General features: G+C 44.1%; 1 protein-coding gene across 3 annotated transcripts in view; it reads right to left on the reverse strand.

The window, feature by feature from the left end:
• The window catches only part of MIB1 (MIB E3 ubiquitin protein ligase 1), a 122452-nt gene that overhangs the window by 91132 nt on the left and 17824 nt on the right, over window positions 1–13496 (reverse strand). The window lies entirely within an intron of this gene.

Here is a 13496-nt window from a genome sequence, read left to right on the forward strand (position 1 = left end):
AGGAAATGCTAGCAGAATGCTTGGGTGTATAGGGAGAGGCATTACCAGTAGAAAGAGGGAGGTGCTCATGCCGCTCTACAGAGCACTAGTGAGACCTCATTTGGAGTATTGTGCTCAGTACTGGAGACCATATCTCCAGAAGGATATTGATACTTTGGAGAGAGTTCAGAGAAGAGCTACTAAACTGGTACATGGATTGCAGGATAAAACTTACCAGGAAAGATTAAAGGACATTAACATGTATAGCTTGGAAGAAAGACGAGACAGAGGGGATATGATAGAAACTTTTAAAGGGATTCTGTCACCAAGTTTTGTGCGATAGAGCTGCGGACATGCACGGCTAGATCGCCGCTAGCATGTCCGCAATATACCTGTCCCATAAAGCTATGTGCTTTTATTGTGCTTAAAAAATGATTTTATATATATGTAAATTTGTCTTGTATGTGTCCAAGGGGCTGTACTAACCTTCCTGGAGCCCAGCCATGCCCGCCTGTGAAGGAGCCCAGCACCGCCTATGTCCTCCGAATCTCCTCCTTTTATCAACGATAGATTGCCGTAATCTCGAGATGCGCAAGATTGCGCATGCGCAGTTCTTCCCTGAGGCTGATGCCAGCACAGGGAAGGAACACTATACCAGCACTGTGCATGCGCGAGCTCGCGCATCGCGAGATTACGGCAATCTATTGTTAATGAAAGGAGAGGATTCGGAGGACATAGGCGGTGCTGGGCTCCTTCACAGGCGGGCGTGGCTGGGCTCCAGGAAGGTTAGTACAGCCCCTTGGACACATACAAGACTAATTTACATATATATATATATATATAAAATCATTTTTTAAGCACAATAAAAGCACACAGCTTTATGGGACAGGTATATTGCGGACATGCTAGCGGCGATCTAGCCGTGCATGTCCGCAGCTCTATAGCCCAAAACTTGGTGACAGAATCCCTTTAAATACATTAAGGGAATCAACAAGGTAAGAGAGGAGAGAATATTTAAAAGAAGAAAAACTGCTACAAGAGGACATAGTTTTAAATTAGAGGGGCAAAGGTTTAAAAGTAATATCAGGAAGTATTACTTTACTGAGAGAGTAGTGGATGCATGGGAATAGCCTTCCTGCAGAAGTGGTAGCTGCAAATTCAGTGAAGGAGTTTAAGCATGCATGGGATAGGCATAAGGCCATCCTTCATATAAGATGGGGCCAGGGGCTATTCATAGATTGGGCAGACTAGATGGGCCAAATGGTTCTTATCTGCCGACACATCCTATGTTTCTATGTGTGTAATTTTTTTGGTAAATAAATTCCATTAATCCATTCACAAGGTCATGCTCTTCCAGAGGTTTTTGTAAGATTTTTGGGCAGTTTCTCTGCCTACAAGATATCACAGATGCTTGGTTTACTTTTGCAGGTCTCAAAACTGAATTTGACTCAGCAGAGATCACATGCCTCTTCTACACAGCAAAAATGTTATACCATGAACAGAGCTGAGAAAAAGACCTTAATCCTAACTTCTACAAACCTATGAATAGAGAATCAACCTAACCAAACTAATATGAAAAGTTGTTATTCTAAAAATCATCATCTACGTGCATATTATAAGTTAGTCTTTATGTAGAAAACTATGATTTAAATCAAGCCTTACTGACTAGTGATTTAACCCCTTAAGGACTCGGCCATTTTTTGCAAATCTGACCAGTGTCACTTTAAGTGGTGATAATTTTAAAACGCTTTTACTTATCCAGGCAATTCTGAGACTGTTTTTTCGTCACATATTGTATTTCATGGCACTGGTAAAATGAAGTCAAAAAAATAAATTTTTATTTATAAAAAAAATACCAAATTTACCAGAAATTTGTAAAAAATTGCAAATTTCCAAGTTTCAATTTCTCTACTTCTATAATACATAGTAATACCTCCAAAAAATAGTTATTACTTTACATTCCCCATATGTCTACTTCATGTTTGGATCATTTTGGGAATGATATTTAATTTTTTGGGGATGTTTCAAGGCTTAGAAGTTTAGAAGCAAATCTTGAAATTTTTCAGAAATTTTCAAAAACCTAATTTTTAAGGGACCAGTTCAGGTCTGAAGTCACTTTGCGAGGCTTACATAATAGAAACTAGGGATCGACCGATATTGATTTTTTAGGGCCGATACCGATAATTTGTGAACTTTCAGGTCGATAGCCGATAATTTATACCGATATTCTGGGAATTTTTATTTTTGAGAAAAAAAAAAATTCCTACACAAATCTGCTGAAAATTAATATGTTTATTGTTAATGTGTATTTTTTTGTTTATTGTTAATGTGTATTTTTTTTTTATAAATCTTTTTCATTTATACTTAATATTTTTGTGTTTTTTTTTACTAACTTTTAACCCCTTTAGGGACTAGAACCTTTGTCCTATTCACCCTGATAGATCTCTATCAGGGTGAATAGGATCTCACACTGTCCCTGCTGCTCTGTGCATAGTGCACACAGCAGCATGGAGCTGAACATGGCAGCCAGGGCTTCAATAGCGTCCTGGCTGCCATGGTAACCGATCGGAGCCCCAGGCTTACACAGCTGGGGCTCCGATCGGAGGAGCAGGGGAGAGGGGATCCTGTGGCCACTGCCACCAATGATTAATACTGGGTGGGGGGTGGCGCACTGCGCCACCAATGTTTTTACTATTGGCCGGGATTGGGATGGGGGTGGGGGGGCGCACTGCGCCACCAATGATTAATACTGGGGGGCTTGGGGGGGCGCACTGCGCCACCAATGAAGATAAGTCTCTCGATTATTCATATACAGGAGGCGGGAGCTGGCTTCAGAATCACATAGCCGGCTCCCGACCTCTATCAGCGGTAGCTGCGATCCGCGGCACCTGAGGAGTTAACTACCGCGGACCGCAGCTATTGCTCATAGAGGTCGGGAGCCGGCTATGTGATTCTGCAGCCAGCTCCCGCCTCCTGTGTATATGAATGAATGAAAGGCTTATCTTCATTGGTGGCGCAGCGGCCACAGCCCCTCCCCTCCTCTTATGTTCTATCCCCTCATTGGCGGCAGCGGCAGCAGCACAGGGGGAGGAGACACCGCTTCCTTCTCCCCTGTGCTGCGGAGGGAACACAGAGAGCGCTGTCAGCAGCGCGTTCTGTGTTCCCCATACGTTATCGGTATATCGGCAAAATTGATGCCGATACCGATAACGTTCAAAATCCTCAATATCGGCCGATAATATCGGCCAAACCGATAATCGGTCGATCCCTAATAGAAACCACCCAAAAATGACCCCATTCTATAAACTACACCCCTCAAGGTATTTAAAACTGATTTTACAAACTTTGTTAACCCTTTAGGTGTTCCACAAGAATTAATGAAAAATAGAGATACAATTTCAAATTTCACTTTTTTGGCAGATTTTTTTTACTTTTACAAAGCAAGGGTTAACAGCCAAACAAAACTCAATATTTATGGCCCTGATTCTGTAGTTTACAGAGATGACTGTTTTATTGGCACTATTTTGGGGTGCGTGTGACTTTTTAATCGCTTGCTATTACACTTTTTGTGATGTAAGGTGACAAAAAATGGTTTATTTATCACAGTTTTATTTTTATTTTTACGGTGTTGATCTGAAGGGTTGGGTCATGTGATATTTTTATAGAGCCAGGCGATACGGACGCGGCGATACATAAATAAATAAAAAAGTATACATATTAGGTAAGTTTTACACAATAACAGCTTTTTTGAAACAAAAAAAGATGTTTTAGTGTCTCCATATACTAAGCCATAGTTTTTTGTTTTTTTGTAACTTTATTTGGGGAAAATGACGTTTTTGTTTATTTTTACTTGAAACGTAACATTTGGGGGGGGGGGGGAAACTTTATTTTTTCAACTTTTTTTTAACTTTATTTTTTGTCCCACTTTGGGACTTGAACTTTTGGGGGTCTAATCCTTTACAATGCATTCCAATACTTCTGTATTGGAATGCATTGGCTGTATGAGTAATACTGTGTGTATTACTCATACAGCTTCCGGCCTGTGAGATCCAGGGGGCTGGATCTCACAGGCTCTTCACCGGAAGGCAGCGCGATGCCTTCCTTAGACATCGCGCTGCATTCCATGCCATCGGGTCCCCCCTACAGCCGCATGGGGACCAGATGGCACCGCCGATGCAACCGCAGGTAATAGCCGCAAACCGCAGGTCTGAATTGACCTGCAGTTTGCGGCGATCGCCGAGACGGGCGTTGTGACAGGATGCCCGCTGAATGATTTCAGCGGGCATCCTGTTCCTATTAACCCACGCCCTAAGGGGTTAAATCGTGATTTAAATCAAATCCACCCTGACTGTCTATATGAGATGATTAACGCCTCAATCTCCAATAATTTATCCAGGTTCAAGGTTAAATGGCATTACTGGCTTTACTCTCAATTCAACAAAGTCTCACTATTTTGTGATGTAATGTCGAGCATACCATTACTTGTCACCTTTTTATTTCTATCTTCCCTTCTCCCTTTGTTAGTACTTAACTTGGTCAAGTTAATAATATTGTAATGTTTCTCTTTTCTTTTTCCTTGTGTCCCCATGTTAATGGCACTAGAACGTTCATGCAAGATAGGATCAGATTGATGTTTGAAAAATAAGTAACAATGCATATTCTTGTATGTAATACTTGATTTTATTATTGAAAACAATAAAATATATGTTAAAAAAAAATAAAAAATTACTAATGTATTGTGATCGTCCATATTGCCTCCTTTGCTGGCCTGATTCATTTTTCCATCATATTATACATTGCGAGTTTCCATGGTTACGACCACCTTGCAATCCAGCAGAGGTGGCCGTGCTTTCACACAAAAAAAAAAAGCACCAGCCTATGTGAGCCCCCACAGTCCCGGCCACCAGAGAGGATGGCGCTTTTTCCTATAGCGTGTAAGCATGACCACCACTGATGGATGGCAGGGTGGTCATAACTATGGAAACAAGAAGTGTATAATGTGATGGAAAAATGAATCAAGCCAACAAAGGAAGCAATATGGATCATAACAATACATTAGAAAATGGCTGGTATTAACTTTCTCTACATAATAAATGCCATTTGTTAAAGTGAGACAACCACTTCAAAGGGGTTATCCAGGGCTATAAAAAGCTGCCCCATATGCCGGGCCCCTACAATGAAATAATCCGGTGTCGGGGAGAGCAGCCAATGGCAGGCGGTGTCGCGGACAGCCTCCTTAGCATCGCGGATGACACTAGGGAGGCTCGTCCCTGCCACCACCTGCCATTGGCTGCTCCCCCCGAACACTGAATATTTTCATCCACGCACGGGGAGAGGCAGCAGAAGCGGCGGTGGGGACCAGGAGCGGCGGCATATGGGGCAGCTTTTTATAGCCATGGATAACCCCTTTAAGGACATTTTTTTTCCCCTGGCAGTAACTTTTTTATTATTTTTTTTTTTTATTAGTAACTTAAGGATAAATTTATAATTTTTTTGGGGGTGGCAATAGGAAAAAAATTAATAAATAAATAAATAAAAAAAAAAAAAAACAAACATATATATATATATATATATATATATATAAATAAAAATATATATATAAAAAATAAATTTTAAAAAGCATATAGGTACCTTACAGGAAACATACAGGACACATAGGTGCACTGCAGGAAACATACAGGTCACCTATAGTAGAAGTACACTGCAGGAAACATACAGGTCACCTATAGTAGAAGTACACTGCAGGAAACATACAGGTCACCTATAGTAGAAGTACACTGCAGGAAACATACAGGTCACCTATAGTAGAAGTACACTGCAGGAAACATACAGGTCACCTATAGTAGAAGTACACTGCAGGAAACATACAGGTCACCTATAGTATAAGCAAGTACACTGCAGGAAACATACAGGTCACCTATAGTATTAGGCTAGTTTCACACTTGCGGCAGGACTGATCCGACATGCTGTTCACCATGTCGGATCCGTCCTGCGGCTATTTCGCCGTGCCCCCGGACCGCTGCTCCGTCCCTATTGACTATAATGGGGACGGGGGCGGAGCTCCGGCGCAGCACGGCGGTGCACGGCTTAAGGCCGCCGGACTAAAATTACTGCATGTCAGGTTTTTTAGTCCGGCGGCTTTCTCCGTGCACGCCGTGCTGCGCCGGAGCTACGCCCCCGTCCCCATTATAGTCAATGGGGACGGAGCGCCGGCCCGGGGGCACGGCGAAACAGCCGCAGGACGGATCCGACATGGTGAACAGCATGTCGGATCCGTCCTGCTGCAAGTGTGAAAGTACCCTAAGTACACTGCAGGAAACATACAGGTCACCTATAGTATAGGTACACTGCAGGAAAAATACAGGACACCTATAGTATAAGTACACTGCAGGAAACATACAGGACACCTATAGTATAAGTACACTGCAGGAAACATACAGGTCACCTATAGTATAGGTACACTGCAGGAAACATACAGGTCACCTATAGTATAGGTACACTGCAGGAAACATACAGGTCACCTATAGTATAGGTACACTGCAGGAAACATACAGGTCTCCTATAGTATAGGTACACTGCAGGAAACATACAGGTCACCTATAGTATAGGTACACTGCAGGAAACATACAGGACACCTAAAGGTACACTGCAGGAAACATACAGGGCACCAATAGTATACATACACTGGAGGAAACATATAGGACCTATAGGTACAAGGATAATGAGACACTGGGCAGGTAACTGGGCCAGTTAGGTAATGACTGCCGGTAGGGAGCTCCCTGTGGTAGTAGTTGGATAATGGAGTAAGTGGTCTGTACTAGTGAACACGCTAACCTGCAGTTACAATGACTTTTCATGAGAATCCTTTATAAAGAGTCCATCCTGTAGATAGTCAACCCCTTACATGGCCAGTCATTTTGGAGGCCAAACTCTTGCAGATTGTGACATGACTAGGAAGTCATGGCAGCACACTGGCACCCTGCGATTGCATTCGCGGGGAGCGGATGGTGAGAGGGGGGCCCTTAAAGGGTTTCTACCACCAGAAATAATGTTATCTAGATGACTGACATTAGCACATTGCTAATGTCAGTACTACATAACAGTATGTTTTTGACATTTCTCCCTGCAGCCGTTTTGGTAAAATAAGCACTTTTATTATATGTCAATGAGCCTCTAGGTGCTATGTGGGCGTAAAATCAGCACCTAGAGGCTCCGTCTACTAACCATTTATCCCGCCCAGGTCCCCTGTTCTGCCCGCCCCGCTCCTCTTGATTGATGTGACGGTTCGCAGCATCGTTGACGAAATCCCGCACCTGCACCGTTCACTTCTGTATTCGGCGCAGGCGCAGTGAGTGAAGGATGCGCTCCTGGTGCTGGATTCCTCACTGCGCCGACTACATCACAGTGAGGAAGCCAGCACCAGGAGAGATGCTTTCACTCACTGTGCCTGCGCCGTGAACGTCAACGATGCTCCAAACCGTCACATCAATCAAGAGGAGCGGGGCGGGCAGAACAAAGGACCTGGGCGGGATAAAGGGTGAGTAGACGGAGCCTCTAGGTGCTGATTTTACGCCCACATAGCACCTAGAGGCTCATTAGCGTATTATAAAAGTGCTTATTTTATCAGAACGGCTGCAGGGAGAAAGGTAAAAAACATACTGTTATGTAGTGCTGACATTAGCGCATCGCTATGTCAGTCAGCTACATAACAGTATTTCTGGTGGTAGAAACCCTTTTACAGCCAGGATTGGAATTATCTCTGTTCTGGCTGTTCCAGTGGGAGCCCGGCTACAGTCAGTGCTGGGGTGGCTGTACCAGCGCAGTCCATGAGGGGCCTCTTCAATCCCTGCCTCCTGAGTGAACACACTACACAGCTTGTGCCGATAACACAGCTCTGGACAAAAAAAAAATGTGATTTTCCGATTCTGCAAAAAACAACATTGCTGGGTTCTGTAAGGGTGAATTAATCAAATTAATTCAAATAATCGGCTAGCCCTAGCCCTAAACAATCTCACCAGAAGCCCAGTGTCTACGTGTGAAGTGTTATAACAGTATTTTAGCAGATGTAATAGGCTCCTCGTCATCCATGTTTGACTAATCTGTCCACAGTTGACACAAGAAGATTGCTGATGTCTACAGATACCAGCAGCCCCTGTGCCTGCCAATCAGTCACCACCTCTTTCCTCAGCTAAGAGAAGGAAGGGGGAGAAAGTCATCTTGTAAGCTGTCCACAGAGCTGGAACAGATCCAATGCCTGCTGTAATTACAACCCATTGCTTACTATTAGTATGTACAGGCAGGGTCTAGTTAAATATCACACACTGTATTATATGAGTTTATTGCAGCATCTTGAGGACATGTTGGCCCAACACACATTGGAAGCATCACTACTAGACAGGAGCCTAAAAATCTGTATGTTCTCATATTTACAAACCCCATATTACAGAAGTGCATTCCCTTTTAAGACATTGAAGGTGACAAGTTTCTATTTTGGCCTTAAAGCAATTTTACATGGGCCAAATATAGGGAACAAACGTTCCTACGAACGCTCGTTCATTCCCAATAACTGCACTATATAAATGTATCACCAATCAGCTGGCAAGTGAGAAAGTTTATTTATGTGACACTGTGTAAACATGGATGTGCTACCAACAAACAAGTATGAGGAAGAACGATCGTAGTAATGAGCATTGACCCCCATCAGAGGGAATGATTGCTGCATGTAAAGGGTTCATTCCCAACCATTGCCCTGTGTAATCAGCCCATGGGGGCTTTACACTTCATTTTAACATGTACATGTTGGGCAATCAAGTGTTTGGAATATACGACTAAGGCTAGTTTCACATTGGCGGCACAGCTCTCCGGCAGGCTGTTCTGGCAGAAAACAGCCTGCTGGAGTTCTCCAAATCAGGCATTGCTGTATGCTACCGGAATGCCAGCTGGCCCCACTGAGAGATATGGCCACTACCCGGAAAATACGCCAGGATTAGGCCAGTCAAAAAACGCTGTGAGCAACAGTTTTTGTCCGATCGATACTCGCCATCCTATGCCGGAACAGCCTGACGGAGATGTGAAAGGAACACGATCCTGTGGTTTCCAGAGTCACAGACATGAAGAAATGGATTTCTAAAACATGAAGAAATGGATTTCTAAAACATGAAGAAATGGATTTCTAAGGCCTTCTAGACAAGCAGACAACCTTTTACGATTTTTCTGAAATTTCTCTGTTCAGGCCAGTGTTTGCTCGTCCCATAAACGTCAGGTTAACAGCAAAGAAGCAATATTCACTTAAAAAGCCAACAAAAGGGTGCATCCGCACATTCTGGTCAAAATGTGTTTTTTGGCGTGATTACCACGAAGCATACAACCCTAGATTGGGTTTTCATGGTTAGGAAACCCCGGTGGATAGGAGATAACTTTCTCTAACTGGAATAACCCTTTAACTAATTTAACCTTTTTAGGACACAGCATAATTTTATTTATTTGTTTTTTCTTCTCCGCCCACTATTTTTTTGTTTTCTGTTCACATAGCTGTATAAGGGTTTGTTTTTTAAGGGGCAAGATATATTTTTTAATGGCACCATTTAGTTTACCATGGCTTCTATTGGCAATTAGGAAAAAAATTCTCTATGCGGTAAGATCAGGAAAAAAAATGTCAATCACGTCGGGCGCAACAAACACATTACGTTGGCGATGAGCAGTGAATAAATTAGCATTGTAGCGGTGCTGGGCTCCAAGATAATGGGCACGGCTGGGGTCCAACGGCCGGAGGGACAGCCCCTTGGGTTCCTTATTGAGGTAATTAGCATATTAATAAAAGCGATTTTATAGAGAAATTACAAGACACAGGGCAGTCATACTAGTATATTTTAATGTAAATCGTGGAGACTGATGTGGTGATGTTAATAGCTCAGTAAGTGAAATCCAGGTGACAGTGTCCCTTTAAAATCACAATTGAAAAGTTACAAGAAATTCAGCAGGTTGGATTTTTTGTGACCATCAGGTCACGGCCCTATTTACTTTTACTAGTTGTGATGTAGCGTAGTGTCGCTGCAATCTTTGGCTGCACAATGTGCGTTGCAGCCACAGCCACCTTGAGGGCCTATTTAGACGGCTGTGCTTTAGGCCTCATGCACACGACAGTTGTGTGCATCCGTGGCCATTGTTCAGTTTTCCGTGATTTTCTGCGGACCCATTTACTTTCAATGGGACCGTTGAAAACTCTGAAAATGCACCGTTGTTCATCCCCGGCCGTGATCAGTGTTTCCTGTCCGTCAAAAAAATAGGACCTGTCCTATTTTTTTGACGGACAACGGTTCACGGACCCATTCAAGTCAATGGTCCTATTTTTTTGACGGACAACGGTTCACGGACCCATCCGCGTCCGTGATCCGTGGCCGTAGGCTACTTTCACACCGACAGATCGCAGATCCGTCTGCATAAAAGCTTTTTCAGAGCTGAGTTTTCACTTCGTGAAAACTCAAATTCGACAGTATATTCTAACACAGAGGCGTTCCCATGGTGATGGGGACACTTCAAGTTAGAATATACTAAGAACTTTGTACATGACTGCCCCCTGCTGCCTGGCAGCACCCGATCTCCGCACCTGAGAGGTTAATTGTGCGTATCATAGCCCCCTGTAAGAGATCAGGTGCTGCCAGGCAGGAGGGGGCAGACCCCTCTCCCCTGTATTTAACTCATTGGTGGCCAGTGCCGCCCCCCTCCCTCCCCTGTATTATATTCATTGGTGGCCAGTGCGGCCTCCCCTCTTCCCCCCCCCCCCTAATTAAAATCACCTTCCCCCATCATTGGTGGCCAGTGCGGCCTCCCCTCTTCCCCCCCCCCCCTAATTAAAATCACCTTCCCCCATCATTGGTGGCCAGTGCGGCCTCCCCTCTTCCCCCCCCATCATTGGTGGCCAGTGCGGCCTCCCCTCTCCCCCTCTCCCCCCCTCCCTAATTAAAATCACCCCCCCATCATTGGTGGCCAGTGCGGCCTCCCCTCTGCCCCCCCCTAATTAAAATCACCTCCCCCCATCGTTGGTAACAGCGGAGAGTTCCGATCGGAGTCCCAGTTTAATCGCTGGGGCTCCGATCGGTAACTATGGCAACCAGGACGCTACTGCAGTCCTGGTTGCCATGGTTACTTAGCAATTTTTAGAAGCATTATACTTACCTGCGATGTCTGTGACCGGCCGGGTGCTCCTCCTACTGGTAAGTGACAGGTCTGTGCTATAGGCAATGCGCCGCACAGACCTTTCACTTACCAGTAGGAGGAGCGCCCGGCCGGTCACAGACAGCAAAGGTAAGTATAATGCTTCTAAAATTGCTGTGGACACAGTCTTACTGACCAGGAGTGCTAATTACACTAAAACCTGTCAGCCTCCTATGAATCAGCCCCTGAGCAGCACATTATCTTTCAGTCTGAAGTTCAGGAAGGGGGCCCCACTTACCAGTGAACCAGTCCAAGCTGTATGGGACCCTCGCACGCTGGGCCCCTGTGCAGCTGAACTAGCTGCACAGGCGGTATTGTCCACCCCTGAGTTTTATATTTAAAAAAATAAATAAAAAGACCTTTGAAAAAAATGTTTTTTGTTTTGCAAAGTCATTCTGACAGCCTTCCTTTTTCTTTTTCTTACATTTCGCTCAACAGAGCTGAATGAGAGCTTGTTTTCGCAGGACGAACTGTAGTTTTTGATGGTATATATAACTTTTTGACCATTTTTTATTACATTTATTGGGAGTAAATGGTGCCCAAAAAATGCCAAATTCTGTGTTTTTATTTTTTTCCATTATGGTGATCACTGCACAGAAAAAAATATTTTTATATTTTAACAGCTCAGACATGGTCATACCTGCTTATTTTTTTATTGTTCATTCATTTGTATCTGTAAACTTGGGAAAGGGAGGTTATTTGATTTTTTTATTATCTTTGTTTACACATTTTATTTTTTTTACTTAGGGAACTTGAATATGCAATCTTCTGATTGCTGTCCCATAGACTGCAAAAGAATACAGTTGTAGTATATGGGACTCGGACACCCTGCCTGAGCTGCCGTCTTTTCAGCAGTTAGCCTCAACAGCCCTGGGAACTTTCCCAAGTCCCCAAGCGGTCATGGCAACCAACCAGAGCCCAGCAATTTAGCTGCGATCAGCCCCACTATTGACCGTGGCATATGAGGGGTTAAAGGACCAGGATCTACAATGCTGTCCATCCCAGTCACTGTGGCCTGATGTCAGCTGTATTATATAGCTGGCACCTGCCGTATATGGAGCAGGCTCAGCACGTGAGCCCACTCCATACTCTCAACACTGTACATCCAAAAATTTTATCTGCCAGTGAAAACCAGATAGTAACATCTCATTTTTTGCTAATCTGTTTTTATTTTCCGATTGTAGATTGTTTTATTTTATTTCCTGAACATTATGGGGGCTGCCATTGCTTTATGGCAGCCCCATGGGCCATAGGCACAATGGACAGAAGGGGACCTCACTCTGTGACCTGTACAGAGGTCATTGTACAAGGAAAGAATAGATAAGATTTGACAATCACCTATCGTGAATGGTGGATCCTGTCTTATCTGTACACAGAGGTGATATCATTACAGGCAGGATTAGGGTACTTTCACACTTGCGGCAGGACGGATCCGACAGGCTGTTTACCCTGCCGGATCCGTCCTTCCGCTATTTCGCTGTGCCGCCGCTCCGTCCCCATTGACTATAATGGGGACGGGGCGGAGCTCCGGCGCAGTACGGCAGTTCGCCGTGAGAGGCCGCCGGACTAAAAAGTCGGACATGCAGGACTTTTAGTCCGGCGGCCTTTCGCGGTGCACTGCGGGACGGAGCAGCGGTCCGGCGGCACGGGGAAATAGCGGAAGGACGGATCCGACAGGGTGAACAGCCTGTCGGATCCGTCCTGCCGCTAGTGTGAAAGTAGCCTTAGAATAAATAAGCAACGTTTACACGGCGGCTTTTTACGCAGAATTTAGCCGCAGACAGTAGTGCCAAAACTTCGCCAAAAACCCGATGTCAGTTGCGTCATGTATGGGAGTCAGAGAGGACACTGTTGGTGGGTTTTTGCCAAAATTGCACATAAAAAGCCACCGTATGAACATTCCCTTTAGGCTTAGTGGCCAGTGCGAAAACTGAAGGATCATATGTTTTTTGTTTAAATATAGATATTGACATTGAAAACTAAAAAATAACCATCAAAAATTCTTTAAACATAAAAACGTGATTTAAACAATAAGTCATTTTCTGATGACACATTCCCCTGTACGTCGTGATGCATGTAACTGGTAATTGATTGCAATTACTTCGACTAGGTTCACATCTGCGACAGAGTTTCAGCCACAGATTCTACTGTTTTTGAAATTCAAAGCGACAGACACCTTGGCAAAAACTGGCAGACCCCATTATATATTAATGGGATCCAAATGGCAGTGTCGATGTGCATCATGTGACACATCTGGAAAAGCATTGCGACTTCCGATTTAAAACAGGACCTTATTCATTTAG

Source organism: Bufo bufo, chromosome 5, assembly GCF_905171765.1.
Source record: "Bufo bufo chromosome 5, aBufBuf1.1, whole genome shotgun sequence".
Taxonomy (NCBI): domain Eukaryota; kingdom Metazoa; phylum Chordata; class Amphibia; order Anura; family Bufonidae; genus Bufo; species Bufo bufo.